Raw genomic sequence first — 23364 nt, 5'->3', positions numbered from 1 at the left:
ATTATCGTCTTGCAACAATCAGAACTCTACTATGAACTCCTTTCTGACATCTGCCTATGTAGTCAATTTTTGAGGGTCAGCATCCGCAAACCAATCAATTGCCACACCCCATAGGGTTGCTAAAAATCGTCGAACCTAATCATCCTTGTCTGTCACTCCATTTGTTGTCCATATGGTTTTGCACATCTTGCAATGTCTGATTGGATCTGCCATTCCATCACCATTAAACTTTGGTAATTTCTCTTTTGGATCTGCTATCGCTACTTTCTTTTGATTCTTTGGTACTTGTGTACCCGCATTGTTCTAAACACCCGCACTGTTCTGAGCACCGGTGCTGTTCTGAGCACCCGCGTTTTTCTGAGTACCCGCGCTATTCTGCATAGCTGCGCTGCTTTGGACAACCAACTTGCTTCCAACAACCGCATTATCTGGTGAGAGAAAATCTTCAAGCGAAGTTGTTTGATTCTCTACTTGTATCCGTTTGTCAGGTGTATCAAGAATGAAGAGTTCACTCCACGCTCATGATCCCTCGGTGCTTCGAGTCATGCAAGTTGCTTCCCTTCCGTTCGGATGCTCTACCCTTGACGTATACAAGTTAAGGAACTCCTCCCTTGTTTCTTCCACCAAATTCAATTGTTGTCGAGTCTCTTCCAACAATTCCTTGGCACTCCTCGGCTTGCTAGGTGAATGCACTCCCTCCGTTTGTGCCCCTTCACCCCCTCGATGTCTGTCGGCAATCTGTTGAAGCTTTTGTCTGTGCTCTGTCTGCTGTGCTAAAATTAAAACTTTTTGTGCTATATGTATTTTATGCTTGTCTTTTTATCTTGTTCCTAGCCTTGTTAAGAAAATTCGGCATTAATCTTCATAACATTTCCTTCGTTCCAGGTTTGTTTGGCAACGACACCAAATGTTTACCATATAGGGTAAAAGGATACTTAATGCATGTAGTATAGTAAGATATAATGTAGAACAAATACTTTATTCATATATGCAATATGCTTATTACAATTACTCTGACGATTACAATGATGATGATGATGTTTTCAAAGTCCCTTCCAGATAGTGTACATATACTTTCCTGAAGGGGTGACTCAACTGTCACACACCCATTCGGATACAATTCTACCCATTGGCTACAATATAGAATTTACCGACAATAGAGTTATTCTTGATGACGACCTTATGGATTGTTTTAAGGAATTGTTTTTTTCTCGAAAGCAATTCCATTGATTCTCTTGAAGGGAAAATCATTCTAAACGATTGTGGAGCAAGTTCGAGTAGTTCTATTGCTGTTTGGGTTATGAAATTTGACAAAAATTGTGCTTCTATGGGATCCAGTTCTGGAGTGATGTTTATCTCACCTGATGGTGAATTTTTCCCTTTTTCTTACAAAATGCAATTTCCTAACACCAATAACACGGTTGAATTTGAAGCCTTGATATTAGGGTTGAACATGGTGCAAGCTAGAGGAATTCAAAATTTGCATGTAAAGGGAGATGCTGAGTTGGTAGTATGTCAAGTCAAGGGTCAATATCAAGCAAGAAATGATCAACTTAGACATTACCGTGATTTAGCTTGGGATTACATCAAGTTGTTTGATGCTTTCAATATTTCAGTAATCCCTAGAGAACTGAATGATAGGGCTGATTCACTGGCTGTTTCAACAACCCTGCTACTTGCTCATTAAGATTTTGAAGACAATATATATGAAATACAATTGGTTTATTGACTAAGTATTCCAGATAATTGTGAACATTGGCAAGTGTTCAACGATATGCAGATCATCAATTTTCTTGAAATAAAGAAGGGTTTTGATGAGATGTACTTTGAAGGAAGTGAAAATGCCTCAAATAAAGTAATTTCTAAGATAGATCTTAAAACTGCTCATGAAGTTATTTATCTTAAAGGAAATAAGATTCCTAAGGGTTTGATTTCTTTGGAAAAACTTTTTGATAAGCATGATAGATATGTTAAGGAGCAACAAAAGAGAAGTACGAGATCTTTGGAACAGTATTAGAAATACAACATTGGAACTGAAGAAGACCCAAAGCTGATTAATATTGGTAATTGGTGCACGGAGGAATTGAAGGAAAAGTTTATCACCATGCTTCGTGAATACAAAGATGTTTTAGCTTATTCTTACAACAACCTCAAGTCTTTTCATCCAAAAGTACAACATGATATTCCTCTTAAATTTGGTGCAGTACCTTTTTGCGAAAAGCAGAGGCAATAGGATCCCAAAATTTTAGGTACCATTTGGCTGAAATTCAAATGATGCTTGAAGTAGGTATTATTTTTCCTATTCATCATTCGTCTTGGGTAGCTAATGTAGTTCCTGTTAGAAAGAAGAATCAAGAAATTCACATATGTGTGAATTTTTGTAATCTCAATTAGGCATCTCTCAAGGATAATTATCCACTGCCGGTCATGGACCTAGTTTTACAAGCTGTTACTGCTTCAGAAATGTTATCTATGTTAGATGGCTTTTTAGGTTACAATCAAATTGAGGTTTGTGAAGATGATCAGTATAAGACAACATTTACTACCCATGGGGAATTTTTGCATATAGGCGGATGCCTTTTAGCCTTATTAATGCTAGAGCAACTTTTCAACAAGCAATGAAGCTCGCTTTTGATGGTCTGATCATGACAACATCGTTGTATACGTAGATGATCTAACTGTTTATTCCAAAAATTGTCAAGACCATTTCTTTCATCTCCAACAAGTCCTAGAAAGATGTGGAGGGTAAACTTTTAGGACATATTGTGTTGAAAGAAGGTATTAAGATTGATCTAGAAAGAGTACAAGCAATACAAAATTTATCTTTACCATCAAGTAAAACCACAATTCATTTTTTCTTTGGAAAGGTGAGTTTTCTAAGAAGGTTTGTACTAGATTTTGTTAAACAGACTCATCATATTGTTGAAATGATGAAAGGAAAGAATGCTTTCTATTGGAACCAAGAAGGAAGAAAATCATTTGCTGAAATCAAGGACGCTATAGCACATGCTCCTACATTGGTATGTCTTGACTATGCAAGAAGATTCATCATGTACAATTATGCTTCAAAACATACTCTTTCTGCTATTCTAATATAGGAAAATGATGAAGGGATTGAATCACCAATTTCATTCACGAGTTGTCCCTTTAAGGCTCATGAACTCAAATATAGTCAAATGGAGAAACATGCTTATGCTGTTGTTAAAGTAGTAAAGCATTTCGGGTTCTATATTTTGAATTCTCATATCATTGCTCTAGTTCCAGATAAAAATGTTAAGACTATTTTGACTTGGCAGGATTTTGGTACTAAAAGAGGAAATCGGATAGCTAAGATTCACGAGTATGATATGGAGATACGACCTACCAAGTTAGTTTGCAGTAAAGGACTCTGTCAGCTTATGGCTGAAAATGAATCCTTGCAGGTAGAAGATGAAAATTCTTCTTCTCTTCCTATTGTTTTGTTCGTTAGCTTCTTAAGTGAAGTTCATTTGGGAAACTTGTGCAATTTGGAGATTATAAATATGAGGCCATTTGATGGGAAAGGCATTTGATTGAATATTATTTTTATTTATTGGCCATGTGACACTTCTTAATTTTTGAATTTTTGTGCCCTTACTGAAGTATAAGAGTTTGGGATCGACAACTAAAGTATTGTAGATCCAATTTTAAAAATCATTTAGAGATTGCTTGGAAAATTGTGTTGAGGTATCAATTTGCCATTTCTTCTATATTAAACTTTTTTTTTTTTTGCTGTTGGAGGTTGTTTTGGAATTTGTGAAGGGACTCATTGGAATTGTTATACCAAATTGTGTATTGGTTAATTTGGAGTTGGTTGAGTGACCATTTATATGTTCTGGTGGGCATTATTTTCTATCTGCACTTTGGGAGCAGTGTTCTCCATATCTGCAACTGCATTTTTTGGTTCAAGAATTCTTTCGCTATTGACAATCTTCATTTCAAAAGGTTTCAAGGCACATTTTACGTTTAAGTTCATAGATTGTAATTTCTAATTTTTTTTGGTATTGTTGATTTAGATAATAGGGAATATTTTATCAACTAGGTTGTTGGTATTTTGTGAAAATACACAGTATCTAAGTTGATATTAAAATTTGGAATTCTCAACTATATATTCCCTATGTAATATCCAAATATTTAAGTTGAAATTATCATTGCAATATCTTCTATTTTGCTACTATATTGTCGTATCGAAAATTGCAAAACCTCAAAAAACAAAAATAGAAATCAATTCTCCAACATAGATTATTTGAGGGCCAGCAGGGCTTATTACAATTTTCTTCAAACATGGCAAAGAAAGGCAGAAACACTCAAAGCCTAGTTTCAATATTTGGAATTTGGTGTCTTTCACATGTATTATAAGTAGATAAATACTAAGCTACAAAAACTTCTTCTCACCTTGCTTTAACTCTTTAATATTTATCTTGCAAATGCTTGGTGCCAAAATTGGGGCGGAAATGTACCAAATATGCAAAAACTTGCCCTTTGCATATTATGTCAACCATGTATCTCATCTAGTTGTGAGCATAATTAGAGCTTATTTGAAGCCATTCACACAAAGAAGAGGAACAATGTAACATCCGGTTTTCCAAGGTCTAAATTAACATCTAACAACTCAAAGAATACAATTGTTATTTTGTTTCATAGGAAGACAGTTATATCATTCATGTTCATGTGAATAAGTTATATTGTTAAAATCAATTAGAAAAAATTTCTTAACTAAAAACTTGAAATACCATCAAATGAAATTACTACAGAAATTGACAACCACATACCTCGAAAAACTGAGATCGAAATCAAACTGGGGTGCTTTTGCAACCACTCGGGTTAGTCCACAAATACACTATAACAATTACACATGGCGTCTATCATCTAAAAACCGCTATATCAAAATCAAATGATGATCACAATTAAATACCACTATATTTAAAATTAGGGCATCACATACCAATGTAATAATTAGGGCATTGTTTACCATCGGTTCATTTAAGGCTTTTGATACCACTAATTCAAATAGGGCTTTTGCTATCACGAATTCAATTAGGGCTTCTAATACCACTGATTCAAATAGGGCTTCCCCTACCATGGATTCAATTAGGGCTTCTGATACCACTGATTCAAATAGGGCTTTCGCCACCACGGATTCAATTAGGGCTTCTGATACTGCTGTATCAGTTAGGGTTCTTGCTATCACTCAATCAATTAGGGCTTCAGATTCCTTTCCTTCCGATTACTTAACTGTGACAGTAACACAAGATTAGAAAATATACTTATATTTGTTATTCATATAATTGAAAAACAATCCATAAATCTATTTCTTGCATCTAGGTGTAAAATAATGGTAACAATGAAATAGCTCAATTTAATCTTACCTCCTTATAAATAAAAGTGATAATACCTGTTTCCAATAAACAATTGAATGCATAGTTATCTCTGTTTGACGCACAACTGACATCTTAGGGAGAGGTGAAACATTGTTAGGGGCTTAACCACCCAACCTCGGACCAAATCTTATCCCCACACGATCTCTAACGAGAAAGGCCCTCCCTACCCGGAATAGGACTTGGAACATCTTACCATTCACTAGGCATCCTGGTATGTAACACACCATACGACTTGGCAGCAAAAGATTACATTGAACAAAATCATACATGAGCTATTAAATATTTCATATTTAAATGATAAACATTGATTTGTCACAACTGACTACTACTTCATGTTATTGCAAATTCCTTTCTCTCACCTCATCACCCTTTTCCTTGGTTACACAACCGGGTGAGTCCTAGGTGTTCGGAATTCTCAGAGCAAACGGCTCTGTCAATTACTCAAAAAAATTACATGCATCCAACATCTCACAATCTGTGATTAAAAAATTCAGAATTTGATTGTTTAATCCTAATATCTATCGGTAAAAAGATTATGGATCCATACTATGTTTTTCTTGACTTCTCTTGCCATGCATAGGGCTGAATTAAAGAAATTCAAATTTGTATATTCAAACGAGATATCAAACTAGATATCATCATGATGAATGCTGAAACCTGCTGCAACTACTTTTTGCCTAGATTCGTTGATTAGTATTCTTATCACAACTGTAACCCGAAAAATAATGTTCTTGAGACTATATGGAAATTATCATTGGATTGTATATTACATTTCAAATTTATTGTACTTGGAAAAACACCTTCTTAAGGGTTATATCTACATTATTTTGAAGGTTAAAGGAAGAGGACTAATAACAAGGAACAAGAAGTATGCAACAAACTCATATTGCTGCTCTAAGATAAATATGAAAAAGAAGGAATCTTGTAGATCTATTTGACCATAATAAAATGACATAGGTGTGGCATACATGACCTGATGAAGTGCGGAGTTGTCTAAGACTTATAATGTGATCTGAAATCATTTTCCCATCAGTTGATTGTAGGCATCACCTTCAACAACATATACTTCTGATCTCCTCGCTGGAAATACATTTACAACATAGGTTAAAATTGCATTATCTGAATCAAGGTTAAGATTTGATGATTGCAGGGGTGTCGATGGAAATTAAAAACTGGCAATGAGAATGTGGTTTGGCATTATAGAGGTAAGGAGGTATTAAAGCAACAACAGTATAACAAATCCAGAAAATGTAAAAGAAGGTCTCCAACTCCTCGCACGGCTTCCAAAGAATAGTCTAGCCGTGACTAATAAAAAGAAGTTAGGAGCTTAAAAATGGTTACCCTCCACTCCTAATTCGATTCCATATAATATAACAAGAGATAGTTAAAAAAATCATGGCCGAGTCGAAGAAGAATAAATCTGACTCCTCTCTAGATTCACATAAAAGGAATGAGACGTGACTCCTCATTTCTAACGGTTTCCAAGAAGTCTATTTGAATGCCAATCAAATCGAATTGCCAAAATATAAAAATTAATCAATGAGGCCAAGTGTCAATTGATTAAAAGCAAGAATAAAAAGCATGGAAAGAGAGTTGAAAGATTATAACTTGAAAATTTTAATAATTCAAATGTTATTATAATTCGAATCTTATTAAAATCTTATATGTACATGTAATGTCACTTATTAAATTATAATGGTGTCAAATCATTTTATATTATATGCACATTTATAAATATTCATTAAAATAATAAGATGAAAGAATATTAAAATCCCTTTGAGATACATTTATATTTTAACTCAATTATTTTAATTAAATTTATTTATTTAAATAATTCATGTGGGTCCCACAGATGTATCCTGTTTCAAGTCGCCATGTCCTCAACCCATTTGCTCAGTGATGGTGATGCTCCTGCCTAATTCTTTTCTGACAATGCTTCCACCCCACTGACATGCTCCCTGCAAGGAAATTCTTCACCATTGAATTATAATATCATTTTAAATAATCACAACGGTTAACCATCTTCTTAATTCCACGAGTTCATGATTAACGATCAACTAACATGTCATCTTCACCTGAAATCATAACGACTAATTGTCTTACCATTTTCGCCAAATTATAACAAATTAAACTACCAACTGACTTCATCTGAACCTCAATGGCTATATTTCAAGTTAGGTAAAAAATTGGGATGTAACAAACAAGTTGGCACAAAAACGCCTAAATAATGTTTTCTTTATGCAATACAACCTTAAGTTGCACAGAAGAAAGGTAGAGTCAACACCAGTTGAGTCACTTGATCTGGGTGGCATATATCTTTATGGTGATTAGAAAGCATAGGAGAAACCTCCATTGTTCATAGAGGATGACATGTGATTTGGAGAGGCAGGCTATGGAGAAGGAGGGTTTTGCAATTGGACTGGATGATATGCAGGAGGAGGGCAGTGAGAGTGAGGACACTGACAGTAAGGATTCGAATGATAGGGAGTCATTGTTAGTACCAACACCATCTACATCACAAATGACTACTAGGGCTAGAGCTACTAGATCCCCTCCCACTCCCATAGTTTTTACTAGAGCTACTGGGAAGGGGAAGAGGAAAATGTATACTAGTTTCGTATTGCAGTTGACATTTGTATTTGCTTTTTGTTTTTTTTACACAGACAGTTTTGTATTTGTAGTCTGCTTCAGAGTTCAGAGTCTCTGACTACATCAACATTCCACATGAGGATGCAATTTTGTCACTTATTGCATTTATATATATCTAGACGAGCTTGTTTGGTTTGTTTACTCATTTACTGACTCATTAGATGCATCTTACTAAATTTTGCAAAAAAAAAACATTTCTAATTAAATTTAAGTCATTTTTAAAATTCTCGATATTTTCTCGACAAGTTACTGATTTATCTCCGATATATGCTAAGAAAACTTTTTTTTTGCCTCATCAATAAGTGGCAAAGAACGAGATTTTGAACTATGCTTCAAACTGTGGATGCAATTATATATACAACTATATCTGTTTTATATCAACATTGATAATATTCTTAGAATGATACAATTGGATTTAGGATGACAATGAATCTGATATATTTCTGAATTGGTCCTTTATCAATCAATGAGTTATAATTTCATATTCAAATGATAACCTGATATGATGGCTGATCTGAAAATAATTACAACTGTTTCTAATATTAATTCTTCTTGAATATGTTAGGATTGTTGGGTTACACTGTGTACAATGGGTTCTATAAGAACATGGATCATATCTCTGCCCATGATGGATTGACATCACTCCCTTGTCGATGCTAAGGCTCATAAGAAGTTAAGAATAGCCTACCTGGGTAGATAAGTTGGCTTGGGTTGTTGGTTTTCTTTCCATAGGTCTTGGGTTCAACTCCCTCCCGTTTTTAATAGGGGGCACTACTTGGGGACTATTGATCCCCTCCCTCCAAGGGACTAGTCTCGCCTTTGCTTGCCACTTCCTGGATCCCAACTTGGCAATTTGTAAGTCTAAGGTAAGGCAAGTTGGACTGTTGGGCTTTGTTGTGGGGATACCCCTAGTGCAACACAAGAAAAAAGAGAAAATTAATAGACCTAATTAATGTCCTTTCGGGAGTAATTGATTCTCCTTCAATATGTTTTGAGGAGGCATGATGGAAGAAGTCACCTTAGAATGACATGTCTTTTACAACAAATTGTACTTCATGTACTAATCAAACTTGCTATTTTAACTAATCACCTTTCCTTCAGCAGCAATTATATAAAGACCTTTATTAATATATGGATCACTTGTTTGTTTGATATAAAAAAATCGCTGCTATCTTATTTTTATATCGTCATGATTATAATGTTCATCTTTGATGAGTCGGCTGGTCACCTTGATCATTCTGCTCAGTCCATCTACTTGACAACTACTGGATTGATTGCTTGTCAATACAGTCAAACTTGTCCTTAGTCATTTGTCATTCTTTGTATTGGCTTTGTTCATCCATTGTATGCTACCATACTTTGTAAAGATAATATAAGGAGCTTTCACATGTCATCAACAAAATACTTACTATCAATGCCTTAACGAAGATTTGTTATTCTTGCTGAATCTGTCCACGGCATCTGCAACCATCTAGTTTGAAGGTGTCCCAGTCTGCCACATCTGGACCATGCAAGTTTACTTGTTTGTCTTGCTTAGACTGTGAATGGGGATATCACACTCCCTTTATGGAATTATTTTATAATGTGTTCTGAGCCATCAATCACTTAATGCTTTGCCATTCTGTAGGCATGGTTTCATGAGCTATTTACCACTTTTAATGATGACTGGGTGGAGCTTCATATTGACATTGTCACCTTGTCAGATGATCAAAAAAATGACATTATGAGTGCAATTTTACCCCAGTTCTGCCACTCAACCTATGCACTAATTTTTGATATTTTAATTATATCAGCTTGGTGCCTTTTGTATCAGTCCTCTGCTCCAGTTTAGGAACCTTTTTGCGCTTCTATTACAATCTCCTTTAGGAGTCAATTTTGACAACTTAATTAATTCACCTTCTTTTGGTGGAGACTCTCATTGTCTTTGCCACTTGAAAGAAATTTGATGGAACTGTCAAGTCTCTTCGCCACTTTAAAGAAATAAGGTAGGATTTTGAAAATGCCACACCTCTCCAAAATATTGTATTAAGGTATTCAAGACTTATTTGGATGGATTTCTAACTTGGATGTGGTTTTATATGGCTTTGTCACCATTAAGTAGCTTTTTCTTAATCAATTTTCTACTCCTCAACACCACTTGCAGTTTCTTCATCTTTTGTGAACTTTCTTCATGCTTGGGTGGAATTTTGAGCTGGCTTAACCATAGAAAAATGCATCTCTCTGAAAGTTCTGTTTTCATTTTGCTTTATGGTGATGTAATGTTGGCATTGCCACTTAGATAATGTGTCGGGGACATGTGTTGGCCATTCTTCAGAGTTGTTCTCTGATTGAAGACTTTATCATCTTCCTCTCTTCTTTACTCTGCTGGAGCTAACATCAATCAAGGACATTTTCATCCCTCACTTGGAATGGTTCATCCTTGGTCAATCTGCAAGAAATTTTTAGTTGAAACTCAAGGGCATGATAATATTAATTTTACCGCTTGACAAGGGAATAACTAAATAAAATTTTATCAACACAACAAGAATGACCTAATTAATGACTACAGGCCGACCAAGGGGAACACAGAAGCCAATATTCATGTGTAAAACACCATTTTCAGAATTCTGATTTATTTTCTCATTGCTTGTGTATGATCACTAGTGTGGTATTAGCTACCAACGAAGCCTTCTATCCTATACCATCCCTTCCCACCGTTGCTTTTAGCAGATGGGGAAAAACTTCTTCCCAATCTCCCTTACCCTCATGTTTTGTTAGTATTAATTTAGTGAGGTCTGAAAATCTCTAATTTTCTATGCTATAAAGTGATATTGTATTTCACAAGGTTGTAGCTAAAAATAAGTCTGTTGTGCTACCTGCCCTAACTCATCATTGCCAAGTTCTCAAATAATTAATGTCTTGGTTTACCAGTGAATTTCTATTATATTATGAATCATACTATTATCATTATGGATCTTAAATAATTAGATGTTAGAGATTTATTTTATGGATTCGAGAGCAGGACCTTGACAAGTGAAAGGATATCATAGAGAATAAAAGCTTCAAGGATATTTTAAGCAATGTAGTTAATATTGATCTTAGTGTAAGACGACTGCTAGATTTTCTGTAAGAATTCCTCTCATATTTTGTAACTTTCTCCAAATTTTCTATAGTGCTTGCATGTTATTACTATCTATCGAAGCTTTTTCCATTGTATCATTCACAGGAATATATATGTTTGGAGTGTGCAGATTTTGAGCCGTCTGTGATTTAGATTGTGGTTCTGAGTTGCTTTCACTGGAGAATTTCCGGACTGCACTTTTGTTGATTCAACGACAGCCTAAGTTGGAAACTCTACGAGCTGAGGAAGTCAGATTTAAGGGCCTCCTTAAGTATTGAGTTTTCTAAAGCATGGCCTAAATATATTCGAAAGGAATATAACTTCAAATTATTTTATATCTGTGAGTGATGCTTACAGTTAAATGTGGCATTCAATGTCCCAAAGTTCATTTCATACAATTCATCTAGCATTCTGACACCTGTAAACTGGCCAGTATCGAAACATACACTATTAATCCTAAGTATCATCTATTGTGTTTTGTGTGCACTTCCGAATATATTTACCCCAGTTATATCTGATGATCTATTATGTGGGAATTCTTAGTGATTTTAGTACAAACTACTAACACACTTAATTGTGATGGAAAATTGGTTTTCTTGCTTTTTATTAGCTCCACTACCTGGCAGGTTTTCTTAGATACTAATGCTGTCTTCCAGCACATATCCATTATGCCATGATATGGTTTATATGAGACAAGATCTATGGTCAGTGAGCTAACCATACAAACTTCTGTACCCTAGAGGTCTAAGCAGAGTTTGAGACCTATTTTAAAAGGGTCCAACAAATCAACCATTGCAGAACTTCCATTTAATGCACATAATTTACAGCACCCGATTTCCAACCTGGAAAAGAACTCCTGTGCCATATTCATATATATGTTCCAATAAATGAAAATTCAAAATGCATAATAAGCTTGAAATAGCCTCATGTAATGTTAGCAATAGGGAACCCTAGGAAAATATGCAATTTTTTTTTCTGATTATAGTAAAATGAAATGCAATGCAAATAATTCAAATCCTATACTACTGTAATCAGTGATAAATTTTAGAATCAAATCAAAGCGATTAATTGGAAAACAAACTTCAGATTTGGCTTAAAGATGACAGCCAATGATATCGACTAAAACCTTTGAACATTGAATAGGTTGATGCAGCTAGGTAAATCAGCAAAGATATTAAGTTAAACAGCGAGTTTAAGATCTACAAAATGCACAAACAGATAAACGTATAAATGCTCCTACTCACTAGTGTTTGGACATGTCTGATGAAACAGGGTGCTGCCAATTTGCCTAAGTGCAGCTTGAAAGGGCATGAAACAGCTATCAAAATTGTATGGTGAATCTCCAAATGCTGGTGGCTAGGGTCTAATTTGTATGGCCAGTCTATGTGCTGATGCTGATTTGCCTCTGGTTGTGACCTAAACTTGCAAAAGATGCTGATAATGCCTGTAGATAACGCTAAAATGTTGTTGATGTTGAGTGCCAGGTTTTGTTGGATTGGCAGCGGCAGTAGGTGATAGGTCCTGGTCAAAAAGCTAACACTATGCAAAATGCCACAAGATATTGGCACAGCAGTAGACAAATGAACATTTCACAAAGTTGACAAGATGCTCATTTCCATACAATGCTCTAGCTGAATGGTGTTACAACAAGCTCATTTGAAATCCCAAAATGGAATTACCACTAATTGGACAGGAGGGATTTTTCCCTCAAATCCACAACAGGAGACAACAGGATTTTTGTCATCCAGAATTCACAAGAGAAGATTTGTGTGCTTGTTGGTTCACAATTTGAAATTTGAAATTCAACAATGTGGAAACACACATATTCTAATTTATGCTCTAGCCTACCCTATATAAGCTTTACAAATTAGGCTCTTTATTATTTTATTTTTGCTTTTCCCCTGTAAGAGAAAAAATAAATATTCAAAAAGGAAAAGAAATACACAGGCCTTAAAATGTCTCATTTAGATAGCCTTTTTCTTTGTGATATTACATTCAGGATTCAATTGTCTTATCTAGTCTATATGAAATTATTTACTTTGTGGATATGCTGTTATGAAAATATTTTCTTTATTTTTCCTCATAATCTATATGAAATGGAAGTAGGCTATGGGTTTTCAATTATTCCTTCATTTTGAGAAGGGGACACAACATCTCAATGGAATGAGGGTTTCCTTTTGATAGGTTGATTCTTACTTCTAGTATGTATGCGTTTTCAAAATCAAGCACAAAAATTGTCTAGTCTACACCAGATTCTGAACTTTAATATCTAAATGAATTAACAAATAGCTTTTTTTATATGTTGATTAAAATCAGCCCAGAAATAAATGATAAACTACAATATGGAAATCAAACTTGTTACAATAAACACCGGAAGACGCCTTGGGAAAACCTTTCCAAAATGAAAGGAAAAGCCCAGCCACACAACAAAATATCACTTTATTTATAATATAAATAAAATATTCAAGTGTACAATGCTTTTCACTTGATGCAATATAAATAACAAATAGAGACTCTTCACGTTACGTTCGAAGGTCTCTTCACTTTCCCAAATAACGACTCTTTTAATATTTCCATAGACATGCCTCAATGCATGTCATAGGACATGTCTCTATTTTTAATATTATCTCAATTATTATTATCACAAATTTCCTTTTCAATTGAAGGTGACCATTACTGTTATACCAACCATATTTCAAAAATCAGAGATAAAGATCTCTATCGCTGCTACAATCTTCAACACTCCCTCTTAGCAAGAGAGAGAGATCTTTAGAAAAACAGTCACACAAGGCTGCAGCCAAAAAAATGTTGTTAAATTCTAATCACATAGATTCTCAAAAAAAAAAAATTCATAGAATAACTCAACATGAAAAATTTGCAAGAATCACAACTGACTTTCATTACAGATTCTCTCAATGTGATGTTGTCATGGAATCTCTCAACATGACAATCCTGAAAGATTCTTACATCATGGACTCTTTCAACATGGTGTTTTCATGGAATCTCTCAACATGACAAGCCTACAAGGCTCACAACCAGCTTTCATCACAGACTCTCTCAATGTGATGTTGTCATGGAATCTCTCAACATGACAAGCTTGCAAGGTTCTTACATCATAGATTCTCTCAACGTGACGTTGTCATGGAACCTCTCAACATGACAAGCCTACAAGGCTCATAATCAACTTATATCACAAACTCTCTCAAAATGACATCCAACTCCCACCATGAAATCAATCAATGTGATGACATCATGGATTCTCTCTACATGATGTTCAGTATGATCTTCATAAGTGAAAGAGTTTCAAAGCTGTCCTTACAACTATTTCTAATTTCACATGAATAAGAACTCATAATCAACAAGAAAAGAAATCACAGCTAAAACTCTTTTTCCAACAAGAGTCTCAAATTCTATAATACCGAAAAGAACATGTATAGGAATGACGGGGATTTCATAAAGACTCCCCCTCAATAGAAATAACTATGATCATCACAAGAAGGCGACAGATAAACCCTCCCTTTGAAGCTAAAACATGTCCATCTGAAGCAACATCCTCATCCAAACTGTATAGTCTCTCATCATCCCATTATGTCTTGCAACCAAAGATCAATCAATAGAGATCAATGCAATTTCATACACTATTTCTAGTTATTTTAACAAAGTATAAGAATGAATTACTTATCTTTATGCTGATGTCAAACCAAGGTCCATTCTCCTTCTGAAACCAAAGAAGTTCTAGTAGGAGCAAATTGCTGCCAAATTTGAGGAGAACAAAACAGATAGGTGTTGTTAGTTATGAGACACATTCCAATCGCAACTCAACTGACTTAACATGTGCAGTCAAAATTGTAAAGCCATGGCAAGAAAAGTTGGCATAGAAAACATGATGAAAAATTGTAGACTAAATCCCTTATTAACTCAAGTATTCTCGATTGACACTTTATAAAAGAAAGAAGAAGAAAATAATGGAAGCCCAACTTTAAGATATTAAAATAGTTCCTTGTCTATTATCACTTTCATTTTCAGATTTTACGATTTTGAGAGAAATGGAAACCAATGTTTGGAAGAACCATAGACAACAATGATGGCAGTAAAAGTCAACTTTTCAATAGAAACAAATCAACCTGAATAATACAAAGCAGATTGAACAACTAGAGTGATGTCCCTAAAGGATGAGAGATGACTTAAATATAATATGATGCCCAAAAAAATAAAAAATTCTGCACGAACGAAAGGAATAAATCCATAATATCAAATGTGGATATTCTACACACCATCATACCCGAGGAAGGTATAATCGCAGCAGCTAGGACATGATTCCCGTTATGTAGAAAGATGAAAAGAAAGAAAAAAATTGAGAAACATCCTTTGATGTAATTCTTTATGACGAGAGATGTGCCAAAACAATGAACTATTACAAGAAAAGACGAACAATAGACTGCAACACAAAGAATCGATGACACTTCCAAAGCATAAATGAAAAACATACAAGTCCATAAACGTACGATGCCAAGTCATGATCATCATATGGCAAGAATATGAAACGCTTTAAATTTGATAGAGTTACATTATCTGAAAGAAGATTGATCTTTTGAAGGTATGTCCTCTTGGTACAAGTGAGTCTAACACAACTATTATACCAATCTGTCTCTTCCACAAACATTTGCTAGTATTCAGAGCTCCACGCTTCTTTGACGATCATGGGCTCAAAATAAGATGACAAATCCTCAACATTAAACATGGAGAAATTTTCTGGCCACTTATAGACTAAGGTTTTTTCTGACTCTACCTTTCATCTCTATGCCATCCCCTGATGATGTTAATATATGCAAACCGTTGAAAGACATGATCTTTTAAGATAAAGAGGCAACGAACAGTTAATAATCGCAATGCCTTCTTTAGTTTCGAACATTTCCCTACCCTCTAAAAAGGAAAGAGATTTGAGCCCTAGACAATTTGAGTGGAAATAGACATGAAGTCCAAGACCCAAATTCTTTTCACGTCTAGCACTAATTTTGCAGCCTAATATGAGCTTGATCAATACAAGAGCAACATCACACAAAAGAGACTTAGAAAAGAAAGCTGCTCATCTTTTGTTAAAACTGCTCGAACATGAACAAAGCAAATATATCAAAAATGAGAGTTGGGAAAGAAAAGCTTGAGATGTTACAGTCATATATCACAACAAGAAAGTGAACAAACGCGATTATGCAAGATGGGAGAAAAATATAAAAGACGTTAAATCCAATCATCTTATTAGTGAAGCAAGAAAATAGATCAGTCACGACTAATAACCCATTACATATACTCAAATGGAAGTTGAGTACACACGAAAATTCTAGCAATAAATTCTTGATGTTTCATGTTGGTGTTTGAAAACGCTAGAGGGTTTTCAATTATCCCACTGAGAAACTGACATATCTAGGGGCAACTAACTCCCATTTTCAACACGCCATTTCTGGCAACAGGCCAACTATAAGGCATGACTCTTCTTCTACTTCAGGGTTTGCTAAACCTAGGCGGGTGGACCTGAGATTCAATCGATACCGTACCAGTGCAAAAACATATCCCTGAATCTATTAAGCAGATTTTACCCTTACTTCTCCTAATGACTCATGAAATGACATAGATCAACAATAGCTAAATGCAAAGCTATGAATCTCATAAGCTGACTGAGGGTTAAACATTTAGGTCCTTCAACATGAAAGGGAAAGAACGTTTGATTAATAATGTTGAATTCAACAAACCCTCAAATATGCAGCAGTGAGACTTTAATGATCCTATAGCTAACCAGTGCCTAATCCATTGGGCAAATCCATGAATCAAATGCATACATATGGATATTTGATACTTATGTGTATATTCAGATAAATGATCTATCTATTTACCTTGTAAATAAACATCGTGCTCAATCCAAATCTCATTCTTACATGATATCTTTCTCAATGAACCTGCAACCCTGTTGATTCCCTGAAGCATTTACATAACTCCTTGAGTCATAAGCAAAAGCAAAACAACATACAGCCTTAAGGAACTGCAACTATGACCTAAGCTCTTTGTTCAAAGATCATAAAACATTGAGAATTCATTGAGACTGGAGACGAGAATCAGAATGAAACTAATGAAATTCCTCTGCTCTTTGTATTAATTTCCTTGAAACAATACAACCAAATGCGTGAAATGAAAACATGAAAACACCTAATAGATCTGAACTATCTGTATATTCCTTCCTACTGCTATTCACATGAGAGAATTATGCTGAAAAATATGGTGTCATAGTCATGGGAACACATCAAAAATTGGAACGAGGACCTGGTATCACAGTAGTGAGTGGTTTTTTCTCCAAAAACTGGAACCAACTGGTTTCTTAGTGACAAAAACTAGAACCTCTCTAATCAGAAAAAATGAGAAAGATATAGGTTGAAGAAATTCCCGGATTGAATCTACAATCGACTAGTGTCCCTTCAGAAATCTCCCTTAAGAAGTTGAAAATAATCTTTCTACCTTCTCTCTATAACTGCTAATCATATCTTTTCTGTTTTGCCTCTCCAAATGCAAAATATCTCGGTAAAGACAAATATCTGATAACTGAATCCGAATATGTGCTAATTGATCAAAACCTAGCCAAAACACCACAAATATTAAAAATAAATAGATAGAAAAGCCACTGGATATGTTTTAGGTGTTTCTTCACTGCATTTTGCAAGTGAATAGTCAAAACACCCCTCAGAACACACAAATCAATCTTTGATAGAAAACCTCCTATAGCATGGACTAGTGGCATTTTTTGCAAAAAATAACTCCATATTCAGAAAATTTAGCTCGTTCCGGTTCTGATGATATATTGGAGTGTATATTTTGCCTACCAGAAACCTTCAGAATCTTGATTTGAAAAAGTCCCCCTGGTACAACTGTCTAGGTTTGCAATTATTTGAAATCTAAAATTTCAATTTTTTTTAAAACATTCTAATGTCTGAACATTAGAAAATGCCTTTTCACAATTTAAAAACCTGTATGCATCCCTTTTCTGCAAAAATAATTAAAAATTATTTTTTATATTCATCAGATTTTTTTCTTCTTCCTTACTGGGCCCACTAAGCGCCACTCGGGCTGCCACGTGGTGGCCCTTGATTGGCCAACCTGTGCCACATACCTACCCCACAAGGCGCCACATACTCACCCCTAGCCCCAACCTTTTTGCCACCTCGGAATGCATCCTAAGCCCATTGCCACGTGGCGCCCGGGTGCATTCCACATTGCTTATCTTCCTTGCAACTTATTTTTGCGGGCGTGCGCCATTTCTTCGATGTGCCACGTGTCGGCATTTGAAGTGTTTGGTCTTGGATCACATTCTAAACTGCCACTTCATCGCACGCGGGACCCATTGCCACGTGGTGGTAGCTAGCTTTCCCGCAATCTTTAACCTCCTCGCATCTTGTTTTTGCAAGCATGTGCGCACCGCACAATCTCGCCACATGTCGGCATCTGGTGCGATCTTCATCCTTGGCACCACATCAGCATATGATTTCTTTTGTTCAAAATTTACCTTTTTGGTGTTGAGCTAGCATCCACTAGCTGACCCCACACACAAGGCTACTACAACTTACAAAAGATCGATGCCTTTAAGACATCTTCAATTATGAGCGTTCTAACATTTAAATAGTAAAACTCGCCCATATACGGGCAATGTGGGACTAAAGAATTATTTCTATGTTGGCCCCTTCATTTGCTTTGCGCATGGGACTCCTTCACTGTCTTTGGCGTCTCCTTCCTAGCGCATTTATCCACAGGCTGCGGCTTTTGCTTTTGTTTTGCCTTCCTGCCTGTGCGTGTGAACTCCTCTGCCTCTGATGGTCTTCCATTTCATTCAACGTGGACGTTTGGGCTTCCTGTCAGCTATTCTCTGCTGCTAAGTATTTGCTGAGGCTTCCTATTCAAACGCTGCTACAGACTTCTTTGCTTGTTTGAGTTTTTGTTTTTGTTTTTGGCGTGTTCTATTTTCTTATTTCTTTGGCGTTGCCTGTTGCTTCAAATAGCAGCTTCTTTCCAAGCATGGGAGTCCATCTCGAAATGCCGGCATCTCTTTTTTCAAAGCCATGGGTGCTTGAAGATGCTTTTTCATTTTTTGTCTGCTTCCTCCTCCTTTGAAGTCGACTCCCCTTTTCCTTTTGCAAAACGTCTTTGCCTTTTCACACACCTTGTTCTGCTATAAATAATGTCTTCCCTTGCATTGGCAACTCCCTTGTTTTGGAGTGTTTCTCTCTCCTTACATGGCGGATTGCCTCCTTTTTTATTGGCGTTGACTGTCTTCACCTTAACGTTGGTTGTCCTATTCCCTGCACTAGCAATGTTCTCGGCTGCTGTTACTATTGATTCTGTTGAATTCATTTATTTTTTGTATGCAAATCACAGAGTCATTCCAATAATGGAGATAATAGGGGTTGCAAGAAGTACTATAGAGCTGCTGCGGGTCTTATTTTAGTGGAGCACATAATTCATGTTCGGAATAAACTTGTGTCCCAGGTGAAAAAGAAAACAGTTCCTTCGGATGAGGAGAAGAAAGTTATGCCATGGCTCAAATTCTAGAGTTTTAAGCTCATCAATTGTTATAACATTTATGGGTGCATTCGAAACTTTCATTTACTGATGCCTTTCTTTCTCTAAAATGTGCATGGGCTCATTGTCAATGGTCGGCTTCTTTATTACCCTACCCTTTGGTTGATTACATGCTGATGCTTCTTCTTTGCATGGGGGTTCATCTTTGACCACGTGAGTCTTTCTATTGATGTGCCTGCTAGCTTGTAAAGCCCGGATGATAATTCGCAAGACCTAAATATAAACAGAGGTCCTCGACTCACAAGGATTCAACCACGAGGAAAGAGGAGAATTAATTTGGCGACATGAGCTCTCTGTTCTTCATCATCTACACCATTGCCCTTTCTTTTTCACTAAGATTGCCTTTTCCATGTGGATGTATGTTTTTTTTTATAGGCCCCATTTTTAAAGCTTAAGACACTGATATGCACATACTTCATTGTCATATTAGAAACAACCTTCAAATATCACTTCACATGAGATTCAGTAGTTCCTTGAACAATAGGCATTTGACCTGGCTTTAAAACATATTGTCCTCACAAATGTCCTAAATCTGATGAATTTAACTGAGCCCCAAAGTGGGTCCGGCTAAAAAAATTTTCGTTTCCGGACAACTGAATCCTCAAATTGATCTATTGATCATCTCGGACTGATTAGAATCAAAATTTGATCACTGACTGATCATTTACGAGTCATTTTATCACATTTTTGCAAACTGTCATTTTCAGGTAACAGGGCCTGTCAGTTGGCTTTAAAAACTGATCCAAACATCCGACCAAGCTCTGAAATTTGGCACACTGAATCTCTGTTTTGCATTCTTGCACCCTGTCAGATTTCGTCTCATGACGAATTCAGGGTCAAAAGATATTGACCGACAAAGTTGACTTCTCAGAACTGCCTGCATAAAACATGTCAGAAAGTAACAAACTGGGATCGGATCTGGCTTTGAAAACTGAGCAAATGAGCACATGGGGAAATGAAAACTGGGACATTGGTTCTTTGTCATGAGGACATTATGGATCTACGATTTGGGCTCATGACGAATAACAGGACGCAAATGGTGATCAGTCAAAGTGGGCTAGTTGGATTTGGCAGACTAAAAGCACTGACAGAAAACATTTTTTGCAAATGGAATTGACTTGGAAAAGTATGCATATGGATTCGTGAAGACTTAAAAACTGACACACTTGGAGTATTTTCAAAGGACAACACAATGGTACAATCCATTCAATCTAGACAATCACGGATCTCAAGTTATAATGTTTGGAACAGGGGTCCTGACAAATTTGCAAATGCTAACACCAGTAAAAAGATAAAAATTGTGTTTGGAATTGCATTTGAAAACTGATCAAACAGATTCGTCATAAGCTGAAACTTGAAACATAACAAGTCTCTAACGTCTACAATGCAACGCAAAAAGAATTTTAGCATTTTGGTCAACTGGTCAAAAGTTATAACATGTCAAATAGGGCTTCCCAAAATTAGGTGCAAAGTGAAAAAGCATGAAAACAATAACTGACCAACTTTGAGGGATTCAAAACCTAGTCAAACGAACTCGAAACGGCTTGAAATCTAAAACATAGGTTCTCAGATATGGACACTAGACATTCCCAAAGCGGCAAGTCACAACATTTCTGGGTACAAGATATTCAGATGCAAACAAGGCCTTCCGTCGCTGTTTGACACTAAGGTGAAAATGCAAATTTGAAATATGCTTGAAACGGGACTTCACGAAACAGCTCAAAATGTCAGTTTAACTATGGAACAAGTACACACACTAAATGAAAGGTGCTAGAAGCATTAAACACCTCTTAGGCCTCAGAGGTACAGTGAGGTACATAGGCATTTTAAAAGCATTTATAAGGCTCAATTTCTGAATGGTACTCAGAATTAACCTTGAAATTTTTAGTCCCAACACTTCACACAACAATTTTGAGAATAAACTCTTGATACTTCAAGAAATCTCTTGTATATAACATAACTGAGTGAATACATAGAACATAATAGCTTTGATAAATATTCAACTAATATTGAGGATATAACTCTTTCACCCTGAGAATTTTGCCAACTTGAATTCATTGCTCACATGCACTTTTAAGATCAACAAAATGATGCATTAAGAGAACCAAAAGAAGAAAATACCAAAAAATGGTGGCTGATATCAATAAACAAAAGGGAGATAATTCCGGACAAGAGGTAGAATGAATTATGATAACAAGAAGAGAAAACCCATGACTAATGAGTAATAATCACATAGCATGACAAAGACCAAAGAAATCTAGCTCGAGCATAGATAAGAAGGGATAAATGAACCTGATTCTGATATCATGTTGAAAATCAGCCTAGAAATAAATGATAAGTTGCAATAAGGAAAACAAACCTAGGAAAACTGTTCCATAATTAAGGGAAAAACCTAGTCACACAACAAAATATCACTTCATTGATAGCGTAAAGCTTTTCGCTTGATGTGATATATATAACAAATAGAGAGGCTTTTCACATTACAATCGAAGGTCTTTTCACTTTCACAAAACATGACTTCATATTTCCATATACATGCCTCAATGCATTTCATAGGACACATGTCTCTATTTTAATATTATCTCAATTATTATCACTTGAAATGTTCTAAGCACAGCCATAATGTCTAGTACGTGTTTTCCAAATGGCAGCAAACTCTTACTTAAATTGAGAATAAGCGATGAAGAGACATGTCCCTTTATGAGACATGTCTATTCATTAATTAGATAATTAATATAACAACTTAATCATAGTTATATATATAATATTTAATTTCTCTCATATAAATTTATATCTCATATATGATAAACACATATATATATATAAATTATATCTCATATAGATATATCTGATAGAAGCTACCAAACATCAACACTCCCTCTTAGCTAGGGAGGATAAACACAAGATAGATATTGCACCATTGATAATATTATGCATGACAAATTCTAAGGATATCTTTGATCATAAGATATCCACCATTTTGATATCACATTTGATATCATGATTATTGGCCTTCAAAATACATGCTATTCACCGAATACTAATGGTCTCCAGAATATCAACACTTGATGCTCACCATGTACTCAAAAAGGTAATGGTCTGCTGAATATCAACATATGACATTCACCATTTTGATATCACATTTGAGTATTGGTCTTCAGAGTATCAACATAAGATATTCTCTAAATACTTTTGAGTAATCGTCTCAAGAATGTCGAGATGCAAGATATTCACCAAGTACTATGAGTAATGGTCTCCAGAACATCAAGTTGCATGATACTCACCAAGTACTCTTTCTAATGGCCTTCCAGAACATCAAGTTGCACAACATTCACCATCTACTAAAAAAAAATGTTTATAAGGTATGTGCACATGCATTCTCATAATGCTTACCATATAAACATCCACCATGCGAAGTATAATTCATTAGTGGTTTAGGAGCACACTCCAAAGCATCTTCATCAAGGGCATAATGTATTAAAACTTCTCCATTTGATCAATGTATTAAGTCCTAAATGTATGGCCAAGGGACACAAGATGTAATTATAAATCTTGTCATCTACCTTGGGTTAAAGGGACATTTTTATGCATTTTATGTTA

The 23364-nt window shown here is 35.5% G+C and overlaps 1 pseudogene across 1 annotated transcript in view; it reads left to right on the top strand.

The window, feature by feature from the left end:
* The window catches only part of LOC149542591 (origin of replication complex subunit 4-like), a 264049-nt pseudogene that overhangs the window by 168909 nt on the left and 71776 nt on the right, over positions 1-23364 (top strand). The window contains exons 12-13 of the transcript XR_016355108.1: positions 11068-11153; positions 11279-11386. The product of XR_016355108.1 is annotated as an origin of replication complex subunit 4-like (transcript). The remainder of the gene's footprint in view (positions 1-11067; positions 11154-11278; positions 11387-23364) is intronic.

This window comes from Cupressus sempervirens, chromosome 8 (genome assembly GCF_028749045.1).
Source record: "Cupressus sempervirens isolate cs-2001-9-10 chromosome 8, ASM2874904v1, whole genome shotgun sequence".
In the NCBI taxonomy this organism is placed as follows: domain Eukaryota; kingdom Viridiplantae; phylum Streptophyta; class Pinopsida; order Cupressales; family Cupressaceae; genus Cupressus; species Cupressus sempervirens.
Note: the sequence above shows the minus strand (reverse complement) of the source record. Positions and strands in the feature narration are given on the sequence as shown.